The sequence below is a fragment of the Sapajus apella genome, unplaced genomic scaffold (genome assembly GCF_009761245.1).
Source record: "Sapajus apella isolate SASKATOON/1434 unplaced genomic scaffold, GSC_monkey_1.0 scaffold156, whole genome shotgun sequence".
NCBI lineage: Eukaryota > Metazoa > Chordata > Mammalia > Primates > Cebidae > Sapajus > Sapajus apella.
This window is the reverse complement of record NW_022437096.1, coordinates 905,410-914,059: the sequence shown is the minus strand read 5'-3', so window position 1 is coordinate 914,059 and position 8,650 is coordinate 905,410.

Sequence of the window (8,650 nt, the reverse complement as noted above, 5' to 3'; positions counted from 1 at the left end):
GCAGAGGGTGCAGCTTGGAGCTACACACATGTCCTGGTAGAGAAAGTTCCAAGTTAATCATTAGTCAATAACTCATGAAGTTGTGTGGGTGTTTTGTTTGTCAGCTCTGCCTTTTGTTTTGTGAGTAGGGATAACCACCCGGTGTGTGTACCTGGCGTGTAGCATGGGTGACAGGGAGGTCATGTGGCCTGTGATGCGGGGTCAATATCCCCACAGACACTCACAGAAACTGCAGTGGAGAAGGCAGTCCCTCCTCCACGGCCCCACAGCGGCTGCTTAGTGGAAAGTGGCCTCAGCCACAGGCCCAGCTGAGCCCGGAAGAGTCAACAGTCCTGCTGGTTTGCTTTGGGGCGACGTGGGTTCACCACAGCGAACACCTGCAGCTTGTGTGGTAGCAGCTATTTGACGTACGCCACTAAATGCGGAAAAGGGGTGGCCAGTGTGCTGTCTTCCAGGGAGGGTGACGCCCCTGTGGCCTGGGGCCAGTGTCCTCCCCATGTGAATGGTTCCCTCAGCGGCACACAGAGGGCTTGGCGGGGGCGGCAGAGAACGGGTGGAGGAACACGTCTCCCTACGAGGCAGTTAATTAACTGGAAGCCTGCTCCATGCCAGCCTGAGGAGCACTTTTCGGGGAAGCCGAGGCGAGTTCATCAGGAAAGGAGCTTGTTATCGGCGTCGGGAGTCCGTGGGGGACTAGTTCGTGCCCGGGCACCCGGCTCTTCCAGGAACAGCACGTGATTGCAGCTTGAAAAATGGCCACTGAGGAAGGGGCGGTCCACTCAGGCCGTGGTGGAGGGAGCCGGGCACAATATTCACGACATCATTAGCTTCACTGTGAATTTCCATACCCTGTGGGCATTTGTGCACCGTCATTAATACGGCTCCATTCAACAAGGCCTCTGGGTGTCGTATGCAGAATAATGATCGCTCAGGTGGCCAGGACGGGGTGCGTGTCCAGGTGGAAGGCACTGGACCGATGTGGCCGCCACTCCTGGGGGGGATGCGTGGCTGGGAGGAGACCCCTGGAGGCACACCCTGCTCTGGAAGTGTGTCCATTCCTCATGCCCACAACAAGGCCGTGGATGGGAGCCAGTGAGCCAGGCCTGGGGGGCACCTTGGGGTCTGTTGGCTTCTGCCCCCCATAGCTGTGAGCAAGTGGGGCAGTGCCTCAGTTTCTCTTTAGCATGTGAGGAGGACAGGGTGACCCTGAGGTGCAAGGGTGCAGCCACGCCTCCTCACCACTCACTCTTGCCAGGACCCCCAGCTGGGTGATTTCATGCCGAACACCCCAATGAGCCTTGGGAGGAAATTATTTTCCTTTTACAGTTAGGGAAACAGAGGCACCGAAAGATAATGCTGCTCACCCACAGTGACACAAGCAGGGGACAGGGGACAGGATTCAAGCTTCCAGGGCAGAGTCATTGTCTGTGTCCCCAAGTGCCACACTGCACCATCTCCGTGTATCAGGGTGGAAACGTCTCCCAGAGAGTGAAACTTGCAACACTGGTGGCCCCTAATCTGGGAGCCCACAAGCAGGCACTGGGAGCAGATGCCCCCCCAGGCTGCCAGGGGTCCTGGGTAGGTCACCAGTCTTCTCCAAGCCCCAGGCTCTTCGTTTGTCAAGCACGGAGGGTGGCCCTGCCACTGTTACAGGATTCCTTCTGGAGGCAATGAGGTGAGGCCCCTGCCCCCAAGAGCCACTGTGTGTGCTCAGCTCTATGAGTGTCCCCTTCACAAGGTGGTTCAGGCAGGGCCACAGGATGAGAAGGGCCAGGCTGTGCATGGGTTTGTTGATGACTCAGCCCAGGTGGAGGGCGGAGGTCTCCAGACAGTGCCATGCACTTGAGCAAGAAATTCATGTACCAGATCAGGGATGCCCCGGCCAGAGGAGCCCAGCTGGGGAGTAGCAGAGGGCATGGAGCCTCTGGGGCCCTGTGCAGGGGCGGGCCCTGGGTTCAGAGCCAGCCAGAATAGGAGAGAGCCAGAGGCTCCCTAGGCACCTGGGGCGGCCTGTCATCCACCCTCCCTGTTCCTGAGCGCCTGGCCCACATTCAGGGGTGGCGCCTGGCCCTGGAGGTGCAGGCGTTGGCGCTGTCTGGGTCCTGTCTGGCCCACCTGGTGTCACTCTGAGAGCCGAGACCCCCACCACCGGGGGGCCCTTTGCTGCCCTCCAAAAGGAGGCCCCCAGAAGCCACAGGCTTCATCAGGAGGGGAGACGGCGCTGCTGTGCAGGCCTGATTCTAATGTTTTTCAGAACATGAAGGATTAAAATGTAAATACTGTCTGGAAAAGACCACACGCCTTGTATGAGAAAATAACATCTCACAATTTCCATCTCAGGCCAAGGACTGTAACATTTGTAGGAAATGATACAAATTGAATTCATTTTCATTCATGTTACAGGGATGGGTTACAAGTTGCCGTTCTAGACACCGGGTCCCTGGGAGGCAGAGGAGCCCCAGCACAGAGCCCTTTCCTCCCAGGACCCCGGCAGAGCTCCAGCACGTCCATCTGGCAGGAGATCTGGGGGTGGGGGCACCCAGGAGAGGCATGGCAGGAGCAGGGACACACACACAGGGGGTCAAGGGGAGCGCCTGGCCTGGGGCACCGTCACCAGCAGACTGCAGGTGGAAGTGACTTCCCTGTGAGCCCAGCACAGGAGGGTGTGGGGATCGCCCTGGCCAGTCGTCCACAGACACAGACGTTCAAGATGGGCCTGCTGCTTCACTGCACTGACTGGAGAAGAGGAAGCCACAGCCCACCCCACCTGTTGCCTGAAGCACCCCCAAGAGCTTGAGGGTTTGAAGCGTGCCTGGGCAGGGGCGGAGGCCTCCGGGGCCTTGGAAGTTTGAATATCCCTTCTGTCACCTCCGGAGGCCCACATGTCACCGGCCCAGCCTGGGCTCCAACACCAGCAGCCGGGTGAGTGGACTACTTGGACCTTTCTCTACCAGGACATGTGTGTAGCTCCAAGCTGCACCCTCTGCGGGGTCTGACAAACCCGGTGCAGCGCTGCTGGGCTGGTGGAACTGCACCCAAACACCCAGCACCGGGCCGGTGGAACTGCACCCAAACACCCAGCACCGGGTTCTGTTCCCCGTGGGCCTGGCAGGGCATCTGCTGTCCCTGTTATGAGAGGCTGGTCAAAGCCAGGGGGGCCCTTATGTCCCAGGGTGGGGTCTTCTGTCTGTGGAGCCCCCAGGGTCAGGATGCTGGAGCCATCCTCTCCTGGGGCAAAGCAGGCAGGACCCCAGGTCGCCCTGTGGGGCAGAAGCCAGGCAGTGCAGGTAACAGAGGGTCAGGGCTGAGCCGGGGAAGTGCCCTGAAGCCTGGCCCCAGACCCAGGAGCCCTGCTCCAGAGAAGGAGCCAGTGAGACTCGTTATGCACAGCAACAGAGGCTGTTCAGGTCCCTCCCGATGGTGCCAGGCCTTTTGTGCTGGGGAAGAGGCTGCAGGCTTGCTCTGGCTGAGGCGCGTCCACAGATCTGGGAGTGCAGTCCCTCAATGGGAGCAGAAGGCGCTGAGTGTGAAGGAACAGGCAACTGGAGGGGACTCTTGCTTGACCTGTGGGACTAATTTTTGTAAACACTATTGTCTGATTGAAGCCAGCACTGGTGGGCATGGGGAGCCAGCCCTGAACACCTTCCAGTGGAGAGCGTCAGACCCAGATGGCGGCGGTGGTGGAAGCTTTGGGGTTCACAACCCTCTGCATGAAGCTGAAGGACTATCCTCCCTCTCCCTGGAACAGCTGCCAAAGAGGCATCTCCTCTTCCCCCAGGAGCGGCTGTGGGAGGCCGGGGCTGTCCTGGATGCAGCAAGGCAGGTGCCGGGGTCATGCCGCTGCTACCAGGACCTTTTGTGGTGGCATCGATTGCTCAGAGAGCGGCCACACTTGGCTGTGACCCAGGCAGCGTCTCAGGAAGGGATGTTCATTACATCAGACTGTCTCCCCCTCTGGGAAATCTCCCCCCTCCCCAACAGCCTCCATGCTGGGTGTTCGGGTGCAGTTCCACCAGCCCGGTGCTGGGTGTTCGGGTGCAGCTCCACCAGCCCGGTGCTGGGTGTTCGGGTGCAGCTCCACCAGCCCGGTGCTGGGTGTTCGGGTGCAGCTCCACCAGCCCGGTGCTGGGTGTTCGGGTGCAGCTCCACCAGCCCGGTGCTGGGTGTTTGGGTGCAGTTCCACCAGCCCGGTGCGTTCCCTGCCCTGTGCCTTCTGCAGCCTGGAGGCCTCCGTGCGTTCCCTGCCCACAGGCTTCATGCTCTCGTCCGCATAGATGCAGCTTCGAAACTGACCCCAAAGCTCATTTCTAGAAAAATCGATGGTACCAGTGACCACCCGCTACAGCCCAAGGCGTCCCAAGGGAGGGAAGTCTGTCCAGAAGGCCGGTCCTGTGGGGGGTTCCTGCATGCTGTGGCCCCAGTCCTGGCTGTGTGCCTATGTCACAGGTGATGGCCAACACCCCGTCCCCTCCCGCCTGTTCCCCTCTCTCCCAGCTCCAGGACATGTCTAGAAGCCTGGCTGTGCACCTGCCCCATCCAGACCTGTCCTGTCGGGGTGCAGCCAGGGTCTCCTGAGCCTCCTGGAAGTCCAGGTTCCTGAGTGGTGTCTCCTACCTCAATACTTTGAGGGGCGTGTTTGGGCAGGGCAAACCCTGTGCTTTGAAACCAAGCGACCCAGGTTCAAACCCCACTAAAGGGCTATGGGGTCAGGCACCTTCCTGAGCTTCCACCCCGTTATCTGTAAGGGTGGGGGTGGTGGGGGTATTCCTCCTACCTCAGAGAGAGAAGTAGCCAGGGCAGGCAGGAGGGGAGAGAGGCTGTTCAGGGTGAGGCTCTGCAGAAGGAGCTGGGCGAGGGCTGACGAAGTCAATGAACGGCTGATGTCATCTCTCTGCATCTGCACACACAGCCTGGGGTCTGCGCCGCCGCCCCCATGGCTGGGAGTCTGAAGGCTGAGTGTGCACGTGGCAGCTCCCCAGATGGAAGAAACTGGGGCCTGTGAGTGGGATCCCCTAATCCTGCCTGCTTTCTGGGGTCCAGAGCACAGAGGCAGGGTCTGGGTGCAGCTCAGACGGTGGGCGGGTGTCCAGCAGGCAGCTCACCTGGCCCCCACGCTTGCCCAGCCTTCAGGTCCATGTGGCCACCTCCCAATGCCCAGGGGCTGGGGCCTCCTGATGGGGAGTGAGGGACACATCAGGCGGGTTCGCCCCCCCCCGGGGATCTTTCTGGAGGGAGGAGGGGCGTGGCTGCATTACTGGAAGGGGACTCAGCCTGGGGAGCCGGAGGCTCCATCCCACTATCTGTGGCATTGATTTCTGTCACTGGGAAATGCTGTTGCTGCTGCTGGGGTCCCTGGGGACTCTCTGTCAGCAAATGCAACACAAGCAGGGTTTGTTAACAAGCTGCTTTGTACCTGGAGATTGTGGCTTCAATGGGGCTTAGAGTGAGGAAGAAAAGCCCAGTGCTACCTTTGTCCCCGGCAGCTTGCCACACAGAGCTCAGGGAGCTGGTGAGCCACTGATTTAGATTTCAGGGAGGCGGCACCGCCCGGAATGGCCGCCGGTGGGAAGGGCGCGCCTGGTCTGGGCACCTGCAGGGCCCGACGCAGAGCGGGGAGTCCAGGTGGCTTCCTCAATGCTCCTGCAGTCCTGGCTCCGCATGTTGATGGAGGAGAGGATGAGGCACAGAGAAACAGGACCTCAGCAGTTCAGCTGTGAGGCAGCCAGAGGCCCTGTGGAAAGGACCGGGGGGATGTGAGAGGTTGTCCCCGTGAGGGAGGAGGGGCAGCATCCCGCAAACGTCCTGCAGTCAGGGCTTGAGCCAGACACTGCACAGGCAGAGGGGCTCACACGGGGACCGCTGAGGTGTCCTTCCTGTCAGCGGCCGTTCTGGGGGTGGTGCCCTCTCCGAAATCAGTGACAGGCCAGCTCCCTGTGCCCCCTGGGGCAAGGTGCCGGGGACAAAGGTAGCACTGGGCTCTTCTTCCTCATCCAAAACCCCATTGAAGCCACAATCTCCAGGTACAATAGCAGCTTGTTAACAGATCCTGTGGACGGGGACCCAGGCTCAGAGACGGGGCGAGGGAGGCACCTGCCCAGGGGAAAAGCAGATGCCAGGAGGGCGATGACCATTCCCGAGGATGGGCCCTGCCCTCTCGGGGCTGCCGAGCACGGGTACCGTGTGCAGCCCCGCACCCACCCTGCACGGCCCCAGCCCTGGCTGCCACAGCCTCAGCACCCTGGGACCTGGGTCTGGGCTGTCCCCTCTCAGCTCCTCCTCACGGGGTCTGTTACAGCAGAAGCTTCTCATCTCAGGAGGGAGTGCAGCCATGGCGAGGGCCTGAGGATGGAGGCTGTCGCCCTTCCCGGCTGCTTGGAAGAGCAGGGTCTTCCTCCACGGTGGGTGGAGCTCCCCCGCCTCCCCACGCCCTCCAGAGGGAGTAGCACTCATGTCCCCTGCGGGCGTGGACCTCACTCCTGGAACACACGGCTGGCCCAGGAGACACCGCCCAGCACAGCAGGGCACGGGGGCTTCCAGCAGAGGAGGGAGGTGGCCTGCCCAAGATGTCCCTCTCACCGCTACAGAGTTGTGTTCCCTCTTTCGCCACCCCTCGCTCCCTCCCCTTTCCTCTCCTCCACCCTCTTGCTCTCACTTTTCTTCCTCCCCATGACAGAAGAACATGTCCGCACCCGGGGCTCCTCCCTGCAGGGCTCCGTCCACGCCCGGGTCTCTGTGGAATGCTCTGCCCACGCCCGGGTCTCTGTGGAATGCTCTGCCCACGCCCGGGTCTCTGTGGAATGCTCTGTCCACACCCGAGTTTCTGTCCAGTGTCTGTCCCTATTTCCACGGCCCCTAGCCTGGGCATCATCGCCGCTCTCTGTTGCTTCTTTCTAGTTTTCCTCTCAGCAAACTGTCGCTCACTTTGGTGTAAATTAACCATCCTCCCTTAGTTCTCTTTTCTGGTTTTCTATGTGAAGCAAATCTTAGGAGACACATTAGTGGTTTTATATTGAAGTAAAGGAGAGGAGACCACTTTCTCCCAGGAGAATCATGAGGCTTTGCAAAGCTCCCCAAATATCCATGTTTTCCCCATACTCCCCAGTATCCAGGGAGGGGCACGTGGCTGATTTTCCTGAGTGAATGGTGAGCGGAGGGGCATGCAGCCCGGGTTCACTGTGAGCTGGTACCTCACTCCCTCCTTCTCCCATTCCTCAGCTGGGCTGGACGTGAAGGGCTGAGATGGGGCAGTTGCACATGGAAGGGGCTGGGTTCTGCCATCACTGCCCAGAGGACCGGGAGCCGTGCCAGGGCCACTGGCTGCCCTCAGGGCTGCAGGGTTGGCAGTGCCCTTCCGCTTCTTGGGATCTCAGAGGAGGAGGAGCAGTGGGGTAAGTGGTTTTCATTTCCACCTCTGGGTGCTGCACACATCATGCCTGTTGTGAAAGGTCAGACTGGAAGCCTGGGACAACTCCTAACTTGCCTCTGATCACTCACTGCTCTTATGACATAGGGCACCATTTAACCCGGGGTAACAAAGTCTCCATTTATCTGCCCAAAGGCAGGGAGCACTGGGCTCATAGGATGACTCCACTACCTCATTAAATGGCTTCAAACTCTGAGCCCAGGATAGCTGCTCTAGCTCCTGCCATCACATCTGCATCCCAGCTGGCTGGAAGGAGGAACGGGCCAAAGAGAGTGCATGCCCATTACTTTGAAGAATATTTCCCAGAAACGGTGCCCATTCCTTCTGCCTAGGTCCCATGGGACACACCTAGTCACACAACCACACCACACTGCCAGAAAGTCCAGAAAAGCCTGCCTCTATCTGGGCATGTATGTGCTTAGTTCAGCTTGGGGGTATCTCAAAGTTTAAGAGGACGTGGGTGACTGAAGGTCGGCAGAGAGCTGGCAGCCAAGCCGGGGCTCCTCCTCCCGGTGGGTCTGAGGCCTGGTGGGGTACTGCCATCCTGACCCAGAAGGCTGGTGGGGGTGAGGCTGAAGACCCGGTGGAATTTACCTCAGAGGGGTGTTTCCAGAGTCCACTGGCCCGTGTTTCTCTCCATATGGGCACTGCTTCCTGCAGCACAGCGTGTCCCAGGGAGGGACCGGCGCCCAGCGCAGCCCGGTCACTTCCCTGTCATCCGTGTTACCCTTGTCACAGACACAGTCTGCAGGTTTCAAAGTGTGCGGTGACCCTCACTGCATCCCAGGAGTGCTACGTGCCGGGGTGAACCTCCAACCACACCGACGCTGGCCTCAGGGGCTCCGACCACAGCCAGACCAGCAGCGTTCACTCGGAGCTCCTGCTGCTAAACGGCGCTGGATAATTCCTTTTCCCTTTTCCCCACTGTTCAGTGGCTTGCTTTGTTTTGGACAGAAGCAGACTCCGTCCCCAGCACAGAGTAGGCGGCAGGCATTGTGTCATTTGCGCACTGAAGAAGCCGATGCACGGCGTAGCCTCGTGTTCTGGAGCCCAGCGCTGGGCAGGCGAGGCGGCGCGCTTGGCTGTGCACATTTTTAACAACCCGAGACTTTGAACAATAAGTGAAAACAAAGTCTACGTTTGTTATCAGGTTGGTGGCTGTTCCCAGTACCCAATGGGAATGTTGGACATGCGTGCGAAGGTCAGGGAGGCCCCACGCTGTCAGCA